Below are 24,183 nucleotides of genomic sequence, written 5' to 3' on the forward strand. Positions count from 1 at the left end.
TGTTTGTAGTGTTTTTTTCTCTCCGTCTTTATTTCTTGTGTAGCTTTACTTTGTAAATGAATTTTTTTCTGTTTATTTTTATTATTGTATTTGTATTCCTGGTGTTGTGGAAGAGAAGGCCTGATGGCCTTAACTACACCAGAATAAATAAATAAATAATTAACAACATATTAACTTCAATGAATTATTTATGTGTCTACAGGTTTTTTTTTTTTAATATTGATGTCATTTTGATGACAACTTATTCAATAAATATTTTTATATTCTTGATGCAGCTTTGTTCCACTAATTACAACAGAGATTCCGTCTGTTAATGTAACACCTGTCAGTCAGTACACAAGAAAAATATTTGCTAAGCTGTTTTATGTACAGTGTGTCCCATAGACAGTCGGATATTCACCGTCAATAATAATGTAAATCTGTATGTCTGTCCGTATATGGACCTGCTGTATTGTAAGGACTATGAACAAACAGTACTGGACATCAGACATTCTCCACATAAAATAAATAGTTCACAAACAATGGCTCTGATGCACAAGACAGCTCCCTGCCATGAAGAGAAGTTTTTTAGCAACTTGTAAAATTAAAATATAGTAATATAGTAAGGGTGTTTGAGAATAAGGTGCTTAGGAAAATATTTGGGGCTAAGAGGGATGAAGTTACAGGAGAATGGAGAAAGTTACACAACACAGAACTGCACGCATTGTATTCTTCACCTGACATAATTAGGAACATTAAATTCAGACGTCTGAGATGGGCAGGGCATATAGCACGTATGGGCGAATCCAGAAATGCATATAGAGTGTTAGTTGGGAGGCCGGAGGGAAAAAGACGTTTGGGGAGGCCGAGACGTAGATGGGAGGATATTAAAATGGATTTGAAGGAGATGGGATATGATGAAAGAGAATGGATTAATCTTGCTCAGGATAGGGACCAATGGCTGGCTTATGTGAGGGCGGCAATGAACCTCCGGGTTCCTTAAAAGTAAGTAAACACTCTTCAATGGCCAGGCAATAGGATTTTTGCGCATTTATTAAAAGAAGGCTGAAAAGAAGAATGCTGGCATTCAAGATCTGCTGCTTGATATATGAATACAGATTTGGCAGAGGGATGGAAAGCTCAAATGCATGTCACGAATATCAAAAAGCATCAAAATAGTTACAGATAAAAAGAAAATGAGTGCATACAAAGAAGTTTTTAATTAATAATTATTTGGTTAGAAAGTACCATTTAGTTTTTTCAACATTTAGTATAATAATTATTTGCATTTTAACACCAGCCGAGGACTGGTCTGTCAGGATAGCAGGTTGAAGTGAAGGTTACAATGTCTACAGCATGTTAAGATGTTGCAACTGAAATGATTCACGATAAAATAACAATATCCAAGAAATGGTAGCTTTATTATCCTTTTAAATAAATTTACATTTTGATCCTTCTTACAAATGCTGCTTCATGTATTGATGTAGTTTTGAACTCGATATTCTCCAATCACAAACCGCTTTTTACTGAAACTGTTTCTTTTATAATTTCTGTAGAAGTTCCTTTGCACAGAAGTCAGATTTTTGCATACACATTTTTTAAGGTTTTGGACTCACTTAATGCAATAGCGTCATAAATTAGTTACTCTCCTTCGAAAATATATGTTTTGAAACAGTATTCATTTTTTTTTTCTTCATCGTTATGGGAGATCTTCCTCTGTCTTCGTTCTTGTGGATGTAATCACAGTCACGAAGCTAGAGTTTTGAGGATGCTAGAAACAATAGACTGTGCTGGTACTATTTCGCATTGTCTGTAATGAGGCGATATTAGCGATCCTAGTGGTGAGCAACTATCTAATGTTTATATATTTACTACATATTGAGCTTCGTGACTATATATTAGACTGTGGTGTAATTATTTTCTTGGGTATTAAATCGCAGGTCACTTTTGTAGCCTACACGTGAATACCAGTTACTTTTCTTTTGTTGACAGCAATGTTACTTACTATTTTCGATGACTGAGTTATTACCACACTTCTCATTAAAGATTTCCAGTTTCAAATCTAATTAGTGATCGATTTTTAACAGCGATAAAAAAACATGACTTCTTTCAAAAGAAAAATAAGGCTAGGAGTCCGTAAAAAAAAGTTTCTCACAATACAGGTGTTAAAAATCTCTTTTTTACAGCATTGATTATTTTTTTTAACTTTTTATGTTAAAGTTATGCCTTCGCTTTACTTTGTACTACAAATTTGTAATGTTAGTTGATGTTACTTATCAAAATTGTATAGAATAATATGAACGTAACTGACGATAAAAATTAATTAAATTGGAAACCTGTTCAATGCAGAAACGGAACAATACTTCCAGTCCTACGAGAGAAACATCATTGAATAAAACGGAATTGCTGCCAGTTAAATGCAATAACATTAAAACAAAATACTGCAAAAATCACAGACAAGAAATTGTACCACTCACTAGCTATGTGATGCAATCTTCAACAGAGGAAATTCTCTTCAAAATATGTGACTGGTTCTCAGTCAATAAAATTAGTATTAAATTGTAACAAAACTAACATAATTCAATTTAAATCCTGTCCAAATTCAATGACGCAAATGTCTAGCGCAATGATTAACAATAGATCCCTATTAGAAACAACAACAACAACCAAATTTCTTGGCTTAAAAATCATATTAAATAAATTACCCCCAAACTAAATTCAGCTTGTTTTGCTATTAGATCTATGCAAAAGATAGTAAATATCAATACCTTAAAAACAATATACTTTGCATACTTCCACTCGGTAATGAGTTTTGGAATAATATTCTGGGGAAATTCCACAGATAGTAACAGTATATTCCTATTACAAAAAAAGAGTAATTAGAATAATAGTAGGTGCCAAATCTAGGGAATCTTGTAGGACTATTTTAAAAAAAACTACAAATAATGCCCATGGCTTGTCAGTATATCTTTTCATCAATAATCTTCCTCGTATGTAATCGTGAAAACTTTGTAACTAATTCAACAGTTCATAGCATAAATACACGTTAAAAAATGACTTTCATACTCCATCGGCAAGTCTATCGTGATATCAAAAAGGGGTGCGTTATATGGCAGTAAAAATTTTTAATAGCCTCCCTATCGATATAAAAAATGAAACTCAAAACATAAAATTATTTAGGGCCAAATTAAAGAAGTACCTAATTTTTCACGCCTTCTATTCTGTAGGTGAATTCATGACATTCAATAACGCTTCATGAAATTGATACTAAAACTTTGTGTTGTACTAGTAGACTATATTGTAAATCTCGTCTGTATATATTTCATCTAGACTGTGACTATAAATTAAGACTTTATAATAGTATTAAGTTTTTTTACTTGTTCCATATTCTAGCTGTGAAGCAATGTATAAATACCATGGAATGTTAATAAATACAATACAATACAATGCTTGTTCTTTGGTGTTACTAGTGTACTGATAACCTTGGGTTGCAGACGTACCCTTCTACAACTTCAATCCGTTAGTGTGGTCATGCTGTGAGTGTTACCCTTTGGTAGTGACGAGGCAGAGAAGAAACATACAGCTCTTACCCCACACGAAGAAATTAAGCTCACAAAAGCAAGCAATATTCAGAAGCAATTTATTCTGCAATTGGAGGAATTTGCAATAACTGCAAATGATTTAGAACTACTACTATATCTTTCATCAGCAAAATGTGTAATTGAGAAAGCTCCTGGAAAGTTATGAAGAAAAAAATATTGAAGGAATTTGGAGAAAATAATACAGTGAAACCTGCCTTTGCGGTCACTTCATTTAAACGGCACCTGGCCAAAAGGCCAATTTTCTCTGGAACCAATTGGATTTGCCATAAGATCAATACAAATTGTCTCTTCATTTAGTGGCCACCTCATGCTTTGGCCAGCGGCCGGGGTCTCTTTGGATTGGAACCTGACTATAACAGTCACTGTCCAACAAAATTTTTTTTTCACGGATACTGTCTGACCTATTTCTTCGATGGTTAGAGGACAGAGAGCAATATCACGAGTACAATAGCTAAGTGTACAACAGTACACCCTCCATATCTTGGAGTTAGTTGGTTAGTTTTATGACTCTTTTGTCACTTTCCACTCCGACCCTGCACAGCTATAAATTCTTACTCGTTTTTAAAGGATTGAAACACGGACGTTTTCTATCGAAAATGTCACAGTATGTTTTAGAGGTCAGTAGTTAACCATTCGAAGTTTTTTAAATTTATTTTTCTCCTCTTTCCATCTTTTTCTATTTGGACCAGCTTTTACGAATTTTTCTTCTTTTCATTCAGTTGATTCAGAGGAACTGTGACGTTAGTTTGAGTCTAACAATAAATCTAGAGTGGTATTAAGTTTAGAGGTGAGACGAAAAATGATTGAAGAAAGTGAGAAGGGAACATCTGCGAGAAAAATTGCAGAAATATTCAAATGTGGAAGGACACAAATACACGGTATAATTAAGATGAAATATTAAAACAATGGGAGGAAAATATGCATGGTGGCCAAAAAAGAAGAGAGAATCTGTGTTTAGTAATGTGAATGATTTTGTTTACGAATGGTTCAAGTGTGCGAGGGCGAAGAAATTGAGTTTTGAAAAGGCTAATTGCAAGAATGGAAGAGGCTGACATTAATATGCACGATTGTTGTACGCGCACAATACTAAAAAGTCAATGAAATTCAGTACTTTCACGCTGATTCATAAAAAAACCACAACCTTAATCAAGCGGCCACCTGATAAAATGGCCATTTTACAAGGTAACTTCAGATGGCCACTTTAGACAGGTTTCGCTGTACTTTACAGCTTTATAGCACTGGAGTGCCTTTTGCTTTTCAATAAATAGCTGTTTTCATAATATTATAATTACTTATTTATTTTTCATTAAAGGTTATTGAATTTTAAAATTTTAATGCACATATTCAAATACTAGCAGAGATGTTTAAAAATTCTGTCACCCTTGCATGAAACAGAAACCTCCCTAAAACGAAAATTATTTCCAATCCCAAGCACTTCCGGTTTACAAGGTTTCACTGTACTAGACAGAAACCTCCAAGTGCTATTGTATAAAAACCTCTTAGTTCTATACTATCACAACATACGTATTTTAATAGAAATACAGGGAGAATGGTAAATATTATCATTAATTTCAGGGGGTTATTCTTTGAGTTATTTCAAACAAAAAAGTTTCATATAATTTTGATCGCTTTTGCTTCCTTTTCGAGATAAAAACTGTTTTATATGAAACATTTCATAGCGTGTTTTGGGAAAGCCATTGATTTAATTCCCAATATGCTTAGTCAATTTAAGAGAGCAGTGTATTATGATACAGTAACAAATATAAATGATACTTGGGAGGAAATTAAACACAGAATAAATATGGGAAATGCCTGTTATTATTCGGTTGAGAAGTTTTTGTCATCCAGTCTGCTGTCAAAAAATCTGAAAGTTAGAATTTATAAAACAGTTATATTACCGGTTCTTCTGTATGGTTGTGAAACTTGGACTCTCACTTTGAGAGAGGAACATAGGTTAAGGGAGTTTGAGAACAAGGTGCTTAGGAAAATATTTGGGGCTAAGAGGGATGAAGTTACAGGAGAATGGAGAAAGTTACACAACGCAGAACTGCACGCATTGTATTCTTCACCTGACATAATTAGGAACATTAAATCCAGACGTTTGAGATGGGCAGGGCATGTACCACGTATGGGCGAATCCAGAAATGCATATAGAGTGTTAGTTGGGAGGCCAGAGGGGAAAAGACCTTTGGGGAGGCCGAGACGTAGATGGGAAGATAATATTAAAATGGATTTGAGGGCGGTGGGATATGATGGTAGAGACTGGATTAATCTTGCTCAGGATAGAGACCAATGGCAGGCTTATGTGAGGGCGGCAATGAACCTCCGGGTTCCTTAAAAGCAGGTAAGTAAGTAAGTGTGTTATGATAATAAATGATTGAAAGAATTTTAGTTTTGTACTTTAAATGTGCAATTATTTGATCCAAAGAAATGTAACACTGAAAAATTCATTTGCAGAACAAAAAATTACATCTGTTAGGATCAAGTTTCTGCACATTTAATGGACAAAACTAAAATTATTATCTAATTTACTATCAAAACACACTGCTCTCTTTAACTGACTGAGCATATTGGGAATTAAATCAATGGCTTTTCCAAATGAAATGTTTCATGTAAAACAATTTTCATCTCGAAAAGGAAACAAAAAACGACCACAATTGTATTGAACTTTTTTGTTTGAAATATCTCAAAGAATAACTCCCTGAAATTAATGACATTACTTATGGTCCACCCTGTATAGTTTCAAGTAATAATAGGCAAGAACAGTTATTACTTATTGCGATATAATACATACATTACTTACCGTATCAAAGCCAATATTCACTCAAGCTGAAATTGTAGCAAGTGAATGTGCAATGCCAGTATTCAGTTTCTGTAAACCATTTGATTCTTGCAGACAGTAGAACACGTTCCCAAAGTTCAACGAAACTGTTCAGGAATTTTATGTTTATTTATTCCAGAGATTTACTTCTTAACACTACTTTATTTCCCTAAAACTATCCTTATGGCAAGCCAACACCGACCAGAAGCATCCACAACGACCACAGGCCTCAGCGGTGGTGAGCAATCATCTACTCCCCAAATTCATCATGATGGGTGGGCACTGGTGCCTTACACTGGTCGAGATTCCATAAAAAAAATTAGTTCCTCATGAGGACTCGAACCAGCACTCACTCTCCCAATTGTATATTGTGTAAAAATGGTCTACTAACAGATCGAAAACATCTCTCGATTTATGGAGAAATTGTCTAAATTTACATGCCAGCTTCATTTTTATTGTCTCACTGCACAAAATATTACAGGGCTTCCATTCAAAACAACTTTTATTTAAATTTAATTTAATTTAACCAAAAAAAAACACGTCAATTTAGATAAGTTTAAAGCCAGTGTTAATTGCATTTTAGCTTTCATCCTTTCACGTCGACTTGAAATTTCAAATGACATCTTTTAGCTATACTTTCATAATTAAATTTGAAGAAGCATTCAATTGTTTATACATCTCATTCATTTGTTTCACATCTTTTGTTTTCCATCACTGCCTGGCAACCTAGATTGTTGTTATTGTCAGTTACTTGTAGGATGAAAACACGGTTTATTTTGGGTAATTTCCTAAATGTAATTATTAAATTTACTAAATTAAATGTTCAAAATGTGCTCCATTGTTGGCTAGGCAGTAATGCTGGAACTCCTCTACAGAGCATTGCCATAGTATCAAAATCATACATAAATAACGTAAATACAAACTTTGGCTTTTATTATCCTCCATCTTGTTTTTCCAGGCCATGATACAAAACAAAAGATGTGAAAAAAGAAAAAAAAAAAATGAATGAGATGTATAGACAATTGAAAACTTTTAAAAATAAAATTTAAGTATTATAAAAGTGCCATATGAAATTTCAAAGGGGAAATGAAACTTACAAAGCAATTAATACTGGTTTTAAACTTCCCTCTCGATATATAAATTGAAGACCTCAGAACAATAAGTAGGTTATCGACCAAATGTGGCATTTTCGGATTTTCAAACTTTCCTACTATTCCCACCTCATAGAATCGGAATCTGTCATTGGTTCTCTCATAAACCCATTTGTAGTATTAGAAACTGAAGTTCATGTAATATACTGTTCTAAAAAATAAAGTGAATAGAAACTTGTTTTTGTTGTCCTGAAAAGTTGCCTTTTGGTTCATAACCCACTTATTGTACTCAAATCTTCAATTGACGTTTTTTGTTTAAGTTAAATTTAATTGAAATAAATTGTTATTTAGACTGGAAAGCCCGATATAAAGATGAATTTAGTTATTTATTTACTTACTTTCTTATTTATTCACTTATGTTGCAATACAATGTCATATCTTGTATCAATGCCTATCACATTACCACACTGATGTGAGAAATGTTTTCAATGTCACTTTCTCTAGGACGAAGAGGAAGTGTGAAATATCCAGCTTAATCTACTGACTCAGCATCAGAGAGGGACTCTAAAAAACACTGTGTACGCCACAAAACCAAAAACACCAGACACGAAATTTTCTTTACTGCTATTTTGCAACAAACAACAAAGTGCATGTTTCATTCTATTGTACGCTATCAACAATGTACTGGCAGTGGTGGTGGTCATTTTGAATATCTGTTATTTTGACTTAATGAGTTAATGTATGACCACTTTTCTTGTTAAAATATACTCATATAATAGAATGGTTATAAGTTTTATTTTGGAACTCACTGTATATGAGTATATTGTAGCACAGTGTGATATTAAAGGGCAGACTCGGCTGATTTCGTGATACTAAGGTTTTGGTGCAAAAATAAGATTCAAATTAAAAATAGTGTTTTTAATGTACGTACATTATTAGGTTTCAGAAAGTTACATACCAGCATTTTTACCTCAAATAAATTTATACAATAATTACGAATAGACTGCCTCCGTGGTCTGCTGGTCAGCATGCTGGCTTCCAGATAAGGAGGTCCCGGGTTCGATTCCCGGGCTCAGCTCTCAGTGAATTTTTCTTGAAGAAGAGGAATTCCCTGGGCCTGGGTGTCTAGAGTCTGGAAATTCGTATGAATGTGAGTGTGTCGGGTTAATATTAATTAACCAATCATTAAAATATAAAAATACATCAGGACTGTCGCCGGGCAGTAACCTGAACACACATTTCAGCGTCACATTGTTGACAAGTAACTCCATCTATTAGCACAACCATAAAGCATCTAATAGATGCTAAAGAGTTACCAACAACGACAAAAAAAAAAAAATACGAACAAGCAATATAAATAAACAAAAAAAAAAAAATTAGCACTCTAGAAGGGTTGGTATAATTTCGTGATAGTCCTTAAATCCAAAATATTTAGGCTTATTCAGTCAAATTTTAATTCCTCAGTCAAATTCATACTACAACCCAAACAATTAAAGTTCTTCTTATAATTGAAAAGTATTGACCACAATTGACACACTGAATCCATTTTTTGCTTGTAGTCGTTGAAATTTCCTGAGCAAGATTCGCACAAAAATCATTAGGCTTATCATTTGACTCTTCTTCAAGCACAGATCATCTTTGTTTGGCTCCTGAAGATGATGCTGTTTCGTTGTCTACCTCTTTTAACTCACTTCAGAGGCTGAAAATGTCATTCTCCTTGTCAGCTGCTTTGGTCCTCATCGAACTTGCCAGGAAAAAGACGAAGTTTCTCTGCGACGGTTTTCCTTCATTTTAGACACAACCAACTGCATCTTTCATATCACTCATATTGTATTCTTTTCACATTTGACCCTGCGATTATCTGCAACATGCACAACATATCAGAGATGCTATAAATACACACACAAATGTTTTACGTTTCATGCATTTGATATTTCTTCCACCAGAGAATGCTATTATAACATAGAAAAAATTTAAAGAGAAAAAATGGTCTCGTGAAATGAGAAAAACGCTAAGAAAATAACCTCCCAAGATAAGGCACTGTTACATAATCAGTGGACTGATAAGTTTATATTTTTTTACCAAGAAGTATACAATGTTAGTACTTACCATTGAAAACAATTTGGACCACAAAACATAGCAAAACACTCTTCTTTTAACAAAGAAAATCTTTTGAAAGGAATCTTCACAGAGCTATAGATCTCACAACTCTTCAAGTAGTTAAAAAAAATCTGCTTACATCACTGCAAGAGCGCAGTGAACAAAATCTATGTTTGGCATTCACACAGTCCTCTCCATAGATTAAAAACTCAAAAAAGTTTCATATCCATGGTTCAAGAATTAAAACAGAAAATCAACGTCCCGAATTTAAAAGAAAACTTACAAATTAAACCAAACCCTTTAACAATTATTAAATATAGAGTGTAATCTAAATTTAACACAAGAAATACTGAAATAATGAAACAATTGTCTTTTGAGACAATCAATATTAGGTACCCTCCACAAAATTGGCTTCATTTATACACCGACGGATCCTTGATCTCCAGAGAACAAGGTGCCGGTGCAGGTGTTACGTGCTGTCTCTTCTCACTTTATAGATCTCTTGGATATGGAATAACAAGTTTTGATGGAGAAATCGTTGCAATAAGTGAAAGTCTCAGGAATCTTCTATGCCACATCAATAAATTTAAGAATGCAGTTATATTGTCAACTCCAAAGCAGCTATTCTATCAATAGTCTCTAAACACACACCTTCATCTTAAACAGCAGAAATAACTAAAATGCTCTCTCAATTAATATCACTCAATAAAAGAATTGTATTCCAATGGATACCATCCCATTGTGGAATCCTGGGAAACGAGAATGCGGATGCTTTAGCAAAGAAGGGCAGCACTGCTACTTACAGACCTGTTACTAAATCTACGTATTACTCTGTGAAAAGATTTATTAAATCTACATACTTAGACTTCAACAAACAAAATTTGATAACACAATCCCAAGGGAAAAAATGAAACTCTCTGCATCATAATCCACAGTTAATTCCCGATTTACCACGAAAATCGTCTGTAGCTGCATTTAGATTGGCAACAGGCCATGACTGTTTGACCAAGCACCTGCATAGAATTGGAATATATCAGTCCCCTAACTGCCCATTGTGCAACTCAAACCAAGAAATGGATTCGGAACACCTCAAAATCTGTGCGTCAGTGGCTAACCATGACAATATCTTTGAAAAATATTGGAGTGCAAGAGGTCAAATGACTTTATTGTCAAATGCCTGGCATTAGAAAACAACAACAAAATCTATGTTATAGTACATCTTATGTCATTTATACTATACCTACAGAATTTCTTTTGTGGCTGGTATAATTTCGTGATAAATTTAAATAAAAGTATCACGAAATTAGCCGAGTTTGCCCTACCATTATCTCATACCTATGTTTATTAAATTTTCTTCTATTCGGGCTGTTTATGGTTTAATTGGCAGATTAATTGTTGACATTAATTTCCAATGATATCCATCTACAATAATCTCACTGCAAACAGAACTTTATGTTGATTTTTATGCAATTAAGATTCCTCTATGTTTGAATAAAAATAAACTCAAATGGGATATAATGAAAATAAACTCTGACAACAGATACAATTCCAAACTTATACATACATATTATCAATAATTTCAATGAGGTCTGATTGTAAACAATTGATAAACGTGTAATGCTAAGCAGGATTTTCTCACTTATCTGTGCTTATCACGTGAATAACTGTGAAAGTTCACTCTGTAATAAACTTAAGGGAAATTTGCTGCAGATAAACTTCTACTACAGTTAAAATTCCAAACTTTTTATAATTTTTTTTTTAAGTTTTACAACAAATTTTTACAGTATATCAAACAATGGTGGCATTTTAAGAGGATTATAAATATTTACAATGTTTACAATTAAACAATGCAAGTATAAGATAGTTTGATCTAGAAGATATCAACAATATCTTCAAATTCAATATAAAAGAAGTTAATACTGATGAAATGTTGAAGAAATTCTGTACATTACAAAACAATATTCAAGCTTCAATTTACAGGGAGATAAAAATTTCCATGGAAAGTGAATTATTTTGAAAAAAAAAAAAAAAAAAAAGTGTATATTCTTTTCGCATATGTGTACTTGACAATAATCATACCAGTTTCAAATTCATTTTTGGTTTAGTGTGTGTTTTCAGGAACGATGCTTAAAAATTATGCATAAACGTAATCACTGGTAGAATGAATTAAGAAAATTATTTTCCTGTACATTTAAAAATAAGTTACTTAAGAAAAAAAATTGCTTCTGGTGTTAAAAATAACACAATGACGAATCTAAAAATGAATGTGATTGCAAGATTGAGCGAAATGTTATGTTGTCGTCATTCATTAATATGGAATAGTAGTTAATGTTCATAAAATTGTTAAGAACGATGCCCATGTTAAATATAGTGTCTAGCTGCCCTCAAATTCTTTGAAGCAAATCTCAAGACAATAATGGCAAATAGAATAAATTACTTCCACTGATATTCTGACCCACATACTATCAACTATGCTTAAATTCTTAGTTCTATTTAACAGTGCTATATCAAATACAGATCACAGCCCATTTTGAAGCAATCACTCGTGACTTTTCTGTGAAGAGGTGATACATTGAATCATTCCTTCTATACAGAAGGATTCTATCCGACCGAGCCATTTTAGTTCTACGTGCTTAGAAGTTGGCATAATATGCAGTAAACCTTTCTTTAAGTTAAAACGACCAATGAATGATTAGTAAATTATTGCATGTTGAAAAATAAAATCAGGTGTAAGACTTTCGAATATGGAGTATTACTGGAATTTTGTTTGAAAATTTAAGGAAAACCATGAAATTAACCTGCACAATTGAGGAGCGTTTTTGCAAAAGTCGATAGATGCAGAACTTTTCGAAAGTGAGTTACATATGGATATCGTATATTTTCTACCTCCGGAATCGATCTATGAAATCAGATTTACCAAAACTTGATTCATACCGTATGTAGAAACTACCAAACCTTCCAGGTTTTTTTCAAAACTCGATAGATCCTGTCACTTAGTGTAATTTCTGTAAAATCTTGATTTCTGCATCTATTGACTTTTGCAAAAATGCTCCTCAATTGCCCTTACTTACTGTACATGTTTGCATTAAAGCTAGAAATAAGCTATTCAATGAGAAATAATGAGTATGGAACCATAAAGTGGGGGTGAATAGAAACGAATTTTTATTATTTTTTATTTCTTAGTGTCAAAGAGTAAATATAATAATAAGAGAGTTTATTTCATGTTCAATCTTTCGTATGCAACTTTTAACACTTGAATATAAATAATTGATATAATGGCGTCTTACTCGTGTTAATTATGTAAGCAAGTGTGGCTTACAGCTGTTTCGATGTTACTTGACACCATCCTCAGAGCCTACTAGATCTCGGCGTCATCTCGAACTTCGCTGCCTGTTGTGTGGGTGCGTTCGATTGTTGAAAAGTGTTGAAATGTGTTGTCAAATAGTGTGTGTGTTCTGAAATTGATCTGTGTGTTAAGAATTTGATCAGGGTGTGTTTTAGTGTGTCTGTATATTTCATATTCTAGTGTGTTGAGTTTTTGGGTTGTATGCGTAGGATTTCCATGTCTGTATTTATGTTATTGTATGTGTGGTTAGCATTAGTTATGTGTTCGGCATATGTAGATGTATTGTGTCCTCTGGTTATTGCTTTAATGTGTTCTTTGTATCGAGTTTGGAATGATCTGCCTGTCTGTCCAATGTAGAAACTGTCGCAACTATTGCATGTGAGTTTGTATACGCCTGTGTGGTCGTATTTATTTGTTTGTGTGTTGAGATGTTTTTGTAATGTGTTTTCTGTTCTGTATGCTATGTTGTATTTCTGCTTTCTGAATGAGGATGCGATCTTGTGTGTGTTTTTGTTTTCGTATGTTAGTGTGATGTATTTCTTGTGTTTTTGTGTTTGTTGAGTTTTTGTTTTGTCTTCCTTATGATGTTGTCTATTATGTTTGGGTTGTAACCGTTTTCTTGTGCTATGTATTTGATTGTGTTCACTTCCTCATTGTAGTGTTGTTGGCTCATGGGTATGTTCAGTAATCTGTGTACCATTGTCCTGAATGCAGCATGTTTGTGTTGTGTGGGGTGGTTAGATGTGTTGTGTATGTGTGTGGTGGTGGTGGTTGATTTTCTGTATATTTTGAAGGTGTGTTTGTTGTCAACTTTTGTTATGGTGATGTCTAGGAAATTTATGGAGTTACATGCTTACACAATTAACACGAGTAAGATCGCCATTTAATCAATTATTTATAATTAAGGAAGTTACAACAGCCAAGTGTGTTTATGCAGGCTTACTTTTACGTTAGATCCTTAGCAATCCTGTACATACAGTTACTTTAAGTAGGTAATTCCTGAATAATTATTATTAATGATATATTACAATGTTTGAATAGTACAATTTGTAAGTAGGTATCGTAAAAATCTTAATTTTTGTATTACAGAAAATGTTTTTTTTTCTAATTTGCATACATATTAAATGGTCACCCCCAGTGGTCTAGGGGTAAAACGCTCCCCTCTAGACCTAAGGGTTGTGGGTTCAAACCCAGCTGAGGTCTAAGGATTTTTCAGAATCCAAAAATCCGGAGCGCAAGTCCTCCAGGAGGGACTTTAAGCTGTGTGTCCCATGTCGGAGTTTCCCGGCATGTTAAAGATATCCAAACCTAAATTAGAGCCTGTGGACCAAATTTCTCCTCTCTCGCATCCTAGTAATACCTTAGGTGGCACGTGAGGTGATGAGCTTACCACTTGACCCTCTGTCCCTGTTGGCAAATAAGTGTAACTATATTTCTTGCAGGTACCGAAACTCTGCCAGAGATACGTATGTCAATGATGGGTTAAATACATACAAATATATTATACCGTATTTTGATTTGGGCATTTTTCTGAACAGCAATTCAAGAAAACAAATTGCAAACAATAATATAATTTGCAACATGATTACAGAACCGAATTATGCAAATCAAGATTTCAGGTATAACTCCCTGTAAAGTTGATTTGAATAATTTCGAGGGAAAAATTGTTCCGGGGCCGGGCATCGAACCCGGGACCTTTGGTTTAAAGTACCAACGCTCTACCAACTGAGCTACCTGGGAACTCTACCCGACACCAATCCAAATTTTCCCTCTATATCCATAGACCTCAAAGTGGGCTGACAACCGTCAAGCAACCAACTTCGAGTGCACACTAACTCCGTGTGACTTAAATTGTGGCTTTCTGTTAACGAACAGTGACGTGTATTATGCAAATCAAGATTTCGAAATTATTCAAATCAACTTTACAGGGAGTTACACCTGAAATCTTGATTTGCATAATACACGCCACTGTTCGTTAACAGAAAACCACAATTTAAGTCACACGGAGTTAGTGTGCACTCGGAGTTGGTTGCTTGACGGTTGTCAGCCCACTTTGAGGTCTCTGGATATAGAGGGAAAAATTGGATCGGTGTCGGGTAGAGTTCCCGGGTAGCTCAGTTGGTAGAGCGTTGGTACGTTAAACCAAAGGTCCCGGGTTCGATGCCCGGCCCAGGAACAATTTTTCCCTAGAAATTATTCAGAACCGAATTATTTCGAAACGTACAAAATGCATAATGAAAAAATGTGTGTGCCATTGGTGATTCATTCATTTTAATGGTTCACACTAAGCTTGTCATCACATCCGAACTTCCTGAGGCATGGCAGTAGCTTTTAAAGGCAATAAAATACTCAGCATGCCTTCCTTTATGGGGAAAGTAAAACAACAACACAGTTGATTATTCAAAACGCTCAGCTCTTCAACAGCCAACCAGTTACTTCTCGTCTACAGCAAAGCTAAACTCTGCCAGTCATTATTTCTACCTATGTCCTATAATCAGGGGTAATAAATTTCTCCTTAAAGGTGCCCTTCTGCCCTGCAATCTCAGAAATGGAATTCTTCACATGACTGGTACCATATTATTAGGGTTCAAGAGGGTTCCAGATTACACCTCTGTCGGATAATAATTTACAAACTAATGAAATTAGTAAATTTACTTGTGATTTGTAATTTGTAGAATATTTCTGTTGCATAATGCTAAGAAGACAACTTACAAATTACTAGTAAAATATTAATATTATTAGTAAATTTTAGAAGCTCTTGTTGCATAATTGAAACTAATATTATTAGTTATTAGTCTAATATTCTTTCTACAAGTTTGCATTCGCCCATTATTACAAATTAGTGAGGTTAGTTTGTTGTTAGTCAATAATAGTGAACTAAATTCTGATTAATTATCTAGTTTTGGATTCTTACTGGTACCAAGGCCTCCTCCTAGAAAGTGTGTAACTGTAACTATATATTGTTCATAGAAGTCTTATTTCTTACCACTGATGCCTTTTTATATTTGGCCACCAAACATCTCTCGAATATGTCCAATCTTTGTTCTGCAGTATTGCTCCAATTGATTTCCCATATTCACATATTTCTTTTCAACTATTAATTATGTCATCTTTAATATTAATGTGTCGCCAAATCGACAAAAGAATATTCATTTTTTTACATTTAATTTTGTTTCATAAGCACAATTTGAATTTAATTTTGTTTCATAAGCACAATTTGAGTTTCGTTGCTCCTCTCTCTTCTCCATTGCAAAAAATTTAGACACAACAATTACTTTTTAATTTACGCGGTATTTACACTCACTGCCATCTAGATTGTTATAGTTGCCATCGTTGTCACCATGGCACTGATATATACGTTATAGTCCAAGAGGCCGTGACATGCCTATGGTTCTCTGGAGAACTTGTAAAATTTTTCTAGCGACTATCACTAACAATATCAGTAAACTGATGGATATTATGTAACAGAAAGTATTAGTAAATTTATTCTAATACTGTAATATTAGTAAAATCATGCAACAGGGTCCTTTTTTTCCCTCAATAAGTTTGGAAACACCAGAAAAATGTTCAAATTATAATTCTAGTCCTATTGCTTTATAGTGTTGAATTCAGACTTTTGGGGGAGGGTTGGAACCAACAGCAAAAGAAACATTTCATTCGTTTATAATTATTGTTTTAAATAGCTACTACTACAGGTTAATATAGCCTAGGCATTAACTTAATAATGTTAATACTGCATCATTAAAACATAATGAATACGAAAGGTTATTATACTTCTATGTAACACTGCCACATAAAGTTCTTTTGTCTAAATCATATTACTTCGTTAAAGAAATCTGAAATCTCCAGAGAAGAATAATCCTGAATTCATCATCTACCAGCCACACTGAAGTTTTTTTACCGCATCCACTCATGAATCTGTTGAACTCTATAAACATTTTCTGCTTGGAATAGAAACTGTGATAACATTTAGTATTTTTAGCATCAAAATTAGAGTCTGCTAGCGAAGTATGAAGCAAGCACGTAATTCCAACATATCTATAGCCTATATATAATTTGAAATGGTAATGGAAATTACGGGAAAATGGCTGAACGGATTTTAATAAATGACCCCTCATTTTGAAGCTTGGAACTCAAAGTTTTTCAGAAAAATAGTACTTTTCAGTGAAATGTCAATTTTTCAACATAATTTTCCTATTTTCCAAAATCCATCTGTCGTCAGTTTTGAGAACTAGCTAATTGCATTTCAGAATAAAACAAAACACACACTACAGTAAACAATATTACACGAAGGCCATGATCTGCAAGAATGCTGACATATTTAGAGCTCAAATTAAATTGGTTATTAAAAACTTAACTTACTAAAAGTAATTTACAGGTTCGATTCTGTGGTGTGTAATTTTCTGGGTACAGCTGTGTATTGGATATTAAAAATTACAAAACTTGAGATGGTTTGATGACATTATTACATTTTGAATCTTGCGTACACCACTTTTAACACTTGAATATAATTAATTGATGAACTAGTGGACTTATTCGTGTTAAATATGTAATATTTGTCCGGCTTACACACACTATTCGACTCCACACTTCAACACCTTCCAACAATAAAACACACCCTCCTAACAGGCAGAGAAGTTCGAGATGATGCCGCGATCTAGTAGGCTCTGATGATGGTGCGTCAAGCACTGAAACAGCTGTAAGCTGGACAAATATTACATATTTAACACGAGTAAGTCCACTAGTTCATCAATTAATGACATTATTACCATTAGAAATGAAATATTATTGTAGTTAATACCATGATGTGACTATTTTTCATTAATTACACATATTAATGCTATATTGATGATATGAAAGTGAAACGTTTTGAGGTTATATAAGTAGATATAGAGAATTACTTAAATTAGATTTTGATTTCTATATTTTACTGAGTGGCGGCTATATAGTACATATAGTATATGTTACTGGAAGCTATAAAACTTACGTAAGATAATAATGTTATTAAAAATCAAATATTTTTATAGTTATTAATCAAGTGGGGTTGGGTCTTTTTCATACATTTAATGGCGGTGTGGTGTAGATATTTATATGCGTGGTTCTCTTCTGTATTGGCTCGAGAGAGAGTATCTTTCATTATTATGGAAGCAAATAACTTTCAGAATGTCTGCAATTCTTCACTGAAAATAAATCTGAAAAATGTTTAATTGAACGTCTAAAGAACTTAGTTTGCAGCAGTTCTTGCACAAGCCACTAGTAAGATATTATTTCCCATTACAACCCAACAACAACCAGAATGCAAGAATGGGAATATCGACTGACCTCCTTAAAATGTGCCAGGGACGGTAAACCTCTGTCCATGCAAGCTTAGCAGGGAGTGGAGAAGCGGACATTCTCGTGCACAGGAAAGCAGCAGTTGACGACAAGAACCCATGAAATAAAAAAATTAATGAAAATTAAAGCAAGACAAAATTAAAAGAAAATCATATCGACTATGTGTGTGTGTAGACAAAATTAACAATAGCTGCATTCAAAATTTACTTTTAGTTCAAAGAATGAATATAGTTAGATGGGAGTATCTCCCTTCGAATACTAACCCACATTTTAGCCCTTGCTGTCCTCCTAAGCATTTTTGGAGGGTTGCATATGAAATATCATTATTATATAATTTTCCAACTACAAATTTGGCCCATTTTGTATCTTGCATACACTACTTTTAACACTTGAATATAAGTAATTGATTAACTAGCGGACTTACTCGTATTAATTATGTAAGTCTGTGCGGCTTACAGCTGTTTCGGTGCTTCTTCACACCATCCTCAGAGCCTACTAGATCTCGGCGTCATCTCGTACTTCTCTGCCTGTTGTGTGGATGTGTTCGATTGTTGAAAAGTGTTGAAATGTGGTGTCAAATAGTGTGTGTGTTCTGAAATTGATCTGTGTTGAGAATTTGATCAGGGTGTGTTTTAGTGTGTCTGTATATTTCATATTGTTCTAGTGTGTTGAGATTCTGGTTTTTGGGTTGTATGTGTAGGATTTCCATGTCTGCATTTATGTTATTGTATGTATGGTTAGCATTAGTTATGTGTTCGGCATATGTAGATGTATTGTGTCCTCTGGTTATTGCTTTAATGTGTTCTTTGTATCAAGTTTGGAATGATCTGCCTGTCTGTCCAATGTAGAAACTGTCGCAACTATTGCACGTGAGTTTGTATACGCCTGTGTGGTTGTATTTATTTGTTTGTGTGTTGAGATGTCTTTTTAGTGTGTTTTCTGTTCTGTATGCTATGTTGTATTTCTGTTTTCTGAATGAGAATGCGATCTTATGTGTGTTTTTGTTTTCGTATGTTAGTGTGATGTATTTCTTGTGTTTGTGTTGTGTTTTTGTGTTTGTTGTGTTTTTGTTTTGTTTTGTTTTCCTTATGATGTTGTCTATTCTGTTTGGATTGTAACCGTTTTCTTGTGCTATGCATTTGATTGTGTTCACTTCTTCATTGTAGTGTTGTTGGCTCATGGGTATGTTGAGTAATCTGTGTACCATTGTCCTGAATGCAGCATGTTTGTGCTTACATAATTAACACGAGTAACATCGCCATTTAATCAATTATTTATATTCAAGTGTTAAATGTAGTGTGCGAAAGATTCAACATGAAAAACGTAAATCCCCTGTAAAATCAGAAACAATGATAATTATACTCAAAAGCACTGATACCACCCAACCAACACGTGCTACACGAGGAATGCAAACATGCAAAGCTATTTTCCAATTCTGTTTAGCTTCTTAGATTGTTGATATGTTTTGCGAACACTTAAATACTTTGAACAGTAGTTTGCGAGGCCAAGATAAAATCAAAGGATTTATAAGAAAACTTGATTTCTGGTCGATATCACTTGACAAAAAGCAACATGATTCACCCCAGTATATTAAAAAATTCTTGGAAAGTTAGCTTCATACTAGGCCTATATGCTACAAGAGATACTGAGTCTGCTTTTGTGAAGAAGCAAGTATTGCACCAAATTCATGTAGCGAATAATCCATCTGCTGCCAAGATCAAGGAGCGTACATTGAAAAAGCACTGCTTAAGGGTATATGTATGTGAGCGACCACAAATATTATTAGAAAATGTATGTTCTAAATTTCTAAAATTTTACAAGAAAATGAACTCACAATTGGACAGAAATTACAAGGTACCACAACAAGACTTATTGGAACTCAAATATCTGATAAAAGTATAAAAAAGGTTACTAATAATATTTTTCAAACAAGTTTTATCAGAGTACGAAAAAAAAAAAACAAAAAAAAAATTCTCCAGTTACGTCATTTGGTAACCATAACATTGTTACGGTCTCTCTGACATCTTTAATATTTTTTCCTTCATGTAATAAACACTTATTCCTGAAAAGCAGACTACTCTCAGACATGTAGAGTTGCTTATTTTAATGCAATTAATTCTTTATTTGTCCTATATAAAATATATTTAAATTTACATAATGTTTTGTGGCCTAATTTGTCTATTTTCAAAGAAATGGGCATTATTGTAGTCTACCTTTTGCATAAATGCATGTTAAATCAGTGTACAAAATTTCAGAATTCTATCTCTAATGGTTGTGAAGTTACGAAATAATGTGTGCGAAAATGTTCAAATTTTGGAAAATTCAATTTAAAGTAAAAAGTAAATTTAAAAAAATATTATTAGTAACCATTTTTGTACTTTGTATCAGATGTTTAAGTTCTAGTAAGTCTTGTTGTGGTACCTTGTAATTTTTGTCCAATTCTGAGTTCATTTCCTTATAACATTTTAGAAATTTAGAGCCTGCATTTTCTGATAATATTTGTGGTTGTTCACGTACATATACCGTTAAAGAAAAACACCTGTACTGGCATCCTACTGCCAGCTACAGTTTTGTAACACTTCGTCAAATACCGGTACATTCAGTATACCATTTTCATTTTTTTTTGTGTTTAGCTTTTATTACTATTTACATATTTTTCAAGTATTCGAAGTATAATGAAGCATTGTTGAAGTGTACAAATATAAATATTTCTGGCCACTGGCATGGCTCAGTCGGTTAAGGTGCTTGCCTACCGGTCTGAAGTTGCGCTCGGGCATAGGTTCGATCCCTGCTTGGGCCGATTACCTGGTTGGGTTTTTTCCGAGGTTTTCCCCAACCATAAGATGAATGCCAGGTAATCTATGGCGAATCCTCGGCCTCATCTCACCAAATACCATCTCGCTATCACCAAAATATTTTCTCAACTTCACTCCTTGTTTCATATGAAAGAATTTCTACCACTTAGTCTAAAAAAGAATCTTATTCAGACGCTCGTAATGCCCGATTTTGATTATTGCGATTCCTTGCTAACTAAAGTAAGTTCACTCTTAGCTGAGAGACTACAACGTGTTCATAATGTGTGCATACGATTCATCTGCAATACTCGTAAATTTGACCATATAACACCTACCCTCCAGTTACTTTCATGGGTGCGTCTGAAGGAACGAAGAACAATACATTCACTGTCTCTTCTGTTTAGAATCATGCATACTTCTACTCCGAATTATCTGTTATCGCGCTTTCAATTTCTTACAACTCTTCCAAACGGACATCAAGCACTTCTTTCTATCCCTCATCATAGAACGTCTTTATACTCATCCTCCTATACTGTAGAAATACCTCGCCTCTGGAATTCGTTACCTAATGACGTCAGGGACTGCCGGACTTTATCACAATTCAAAATTAAATTGGAAAATTTTGTCTTAGTTAATGTTTTTAGGTATTGCTAGAAGTATTGATTTGTGTTTCTTTTTTCTTTTTTAATCTAGATTAAAATTGCAAGTTTCTTGTTTATGTTAGTTAATTAGTTAGGATACAATTAATTATGATACTTAATCACTCATTTAAAGTTTGTGTGACTGCAACCTGTGTATATTTTTGTGCGAGATCGTGCGTATTTGTTTGGTTTCCGCACAAAACCAATCCGCGGAAAGTCTAAAATTCCACATTCAGTATTCCCAACCTAACACACATAACAATTTCCCTCTTCTTACCGCTTAAGTGACATATTGATTTTACTGCTTTAGGCTTTTAACATATTATTTTTAGAGACGTTCAATATAGCAATAATTATAAATTGGAAACTTATCACTGCAATTTCACCTAAATTGCACTGTTAATTATTGTTTTTAAATATTTGCAAAAATTAAGTAAACTCTACAACTCCACTAAAGTTACTGTATTCGTGATGCAAGTAACATTAAGGAAGCCTTGAAAAAATCAACAAGATTCCAGACTCATCATAGACTGGGGGAGAAAAATGACAGATGTATATCACGGCCTGCTGGAGTATAGTAAACACAGAAAACATTTTAAAGCAACAATGTTGAAGATAGATATTTTTGTTTTGCAAATTTGCCGTCATTGAACAGAAACCAAGATGGAGATTTCATTGCAACTAATTAGAAATTCCTCTTTCAGGTATGTAATAAACGATCTTCGCACAAAATAATGTACGATGCATGAGCGGTATGTTTTCTTTCAATTCTCGGAAATTAAAAAAGCTCAACTACGTTTCGCTTTTTCAAACTTTTACTCAAACATGAAAACTTCAACATACCGCTCTTGTAACGCATATTACTATTATGTGGTTTTACTTTGTTTATAGTGTTTTTTTTTCTCTCTCTCTTTATTTTTTGTGTAGCTTTATTTTGTATATAGCGTATTTTTTTCTGTTTATTTCTATTATTGTATTTGTATTCCTGGTGTTGTGGGAGAGAAGGCCTGATGGCCTTAACTACACCAGAATAAATAAATAAATCTCATTGACGCTAAATAACTTAGTAGTTCATACAGCGTCGTTAAATAACCAACTTAAAAAAAATTATATTTCTACATTTATCTAGACAACTAATAAACCAGATCTGTATGCACTCCTCCCCCAAACAGTACATTTTCCCCTGTTTCTCTCTCAAGTCAGATACAAGCTATCTCACCACCTTCCCTTCTGAAGAAAGCTGTGCTAACAATTTTTATTGCTTACTTTTCACTAGATTTGAATTCATAATTTTGAACAGAACAACAAATAATATAGTATCTACTGGGCAATCCAAAGATGTAAAACAAATATCCTACTCCCCGACAGTACATATGTACTACAAAGCCATATGTAATATTTAAACATTTTGGCATAAGACTGAAAGATGACAGACATTTCGTCTTCAAGAGTTTTGGCGTCAATTCTTAGAAATTACGTCAGTTATTGTACGAAAAAACTACATTCAGTACCTGGGGGAAACCTGGACAAACACCATTTGTCCATCATGGATATGACCAGACCTCATTGAGATTCGAACCCGTGTTTCCATGGGTGGATAAAAGGTAAGATTTCTTCATATGCTGGAGAATCTCTTGGTTTTCCTTTAATATTTTCAGCCAATTCCAAAATAACACCTTTCAAAATTTAAGTCGTACTTCCTCCTGAATCCCATTGGAATTTGTCACCTGTCTCATTAATGAGTCACACCTGCAATCACAGTTTCATTATTAAGTACAGCAAGAAGAAGATTATCCCAGAACACGTGAAAAGACGCATTCTTACTGCAATACTTCATCAGGGTTGCCAACTAGGAAATGTCACTCTTAAGATAAGGTTAACATCCTTATTTTTTTAACCGAAAATGTAACAAAATTCGTTTCATTCTTCTAGAAGTGGATCATTTTCGTAAATGCTCTTGGTCGTTTGTACGTTTGTAGATTTGCTCGCGTGAAAATTAAAGTCTATTAGATAAAAAAAAAAACCGAAAATTGAGGGTAATTATGAAAACGGTCCACTTCCAGACATTCTGACATAAAATAAGATGCAGCATCAATTATGAAAAAAAAAAAAACAGAAAATGGCTTATCAGAACTTTCTTTATAGGCGGATGTTGAGTCTTTTGTGCTTGCAACTAAGATTACTTATGTCTATCAATCACAAGCAAAATCAGTGATGTAAAACATCACGCCTTTACACAGATTTAATATCACAAAATCGATTAACAGATGAGAGTTCATACCTATAAAAAATGTTGTAATAAAAATGTAATGATGAGGTTGGCTAAGGTAAGGTTAGTTTTATTTAGCTTAGCTTAGAGTTTTTAAGTCAGTGCAATCTCCCACTGTCATTAAATTTTTATACGAACACAAGTGTTTGGTGTGTACGCATAAATGATTCTGTGCAAGAAAGACTCGAGGCTTGCCTTCCGAAAG

At 33.8% G+C, this 24,183-nt stretch overlaps 2 non-coding genes across 2 annotated transcripts; one reads left to right on the forward strand and one right to left on the reverse strand.

The window, feature by feature from the left end:
• Positions 1-14,606: 14,606 nt before the first annotated feature.
• TRNAK-UUU (transfer RNA lysine (anticodon UUU)) lies at positions 14,607-14,679 on the reverse strand. Its single transcript has one exon. It is a non-coding gene; the product is annotated as a tRNA-Lys (tRNA).
• A 363-nt stretch (positions 14,680-15,042) lies between these two features.
• On the forward strand, positions 15,043-15,115 carry TRNAN-GUU (transfer RNA asparagine (anticodon GUU)). Its single transcript has one exon. It is a non-coding gene; the product is annotated as a tRNA-Asn (tRNA).
• Positions 15,116-24,183: the final 9,068 nt, after the last annotated feature.

The sequence above is a fragment of the Periplaneta americana genome, chromosome 7 (genome assembly GCF_040183065.1).
Source record: "Periplaneta americana isolate PAMFEO1 chromosome 7, P.americana_PAMFEO1_priV1, whole genome shotgun sequence".
NCBI lineage: Eukaryota > Metazoa > Arthropoda > Insecta > Blattodea > Blattidae > Periplaneta > Periplaneta americana.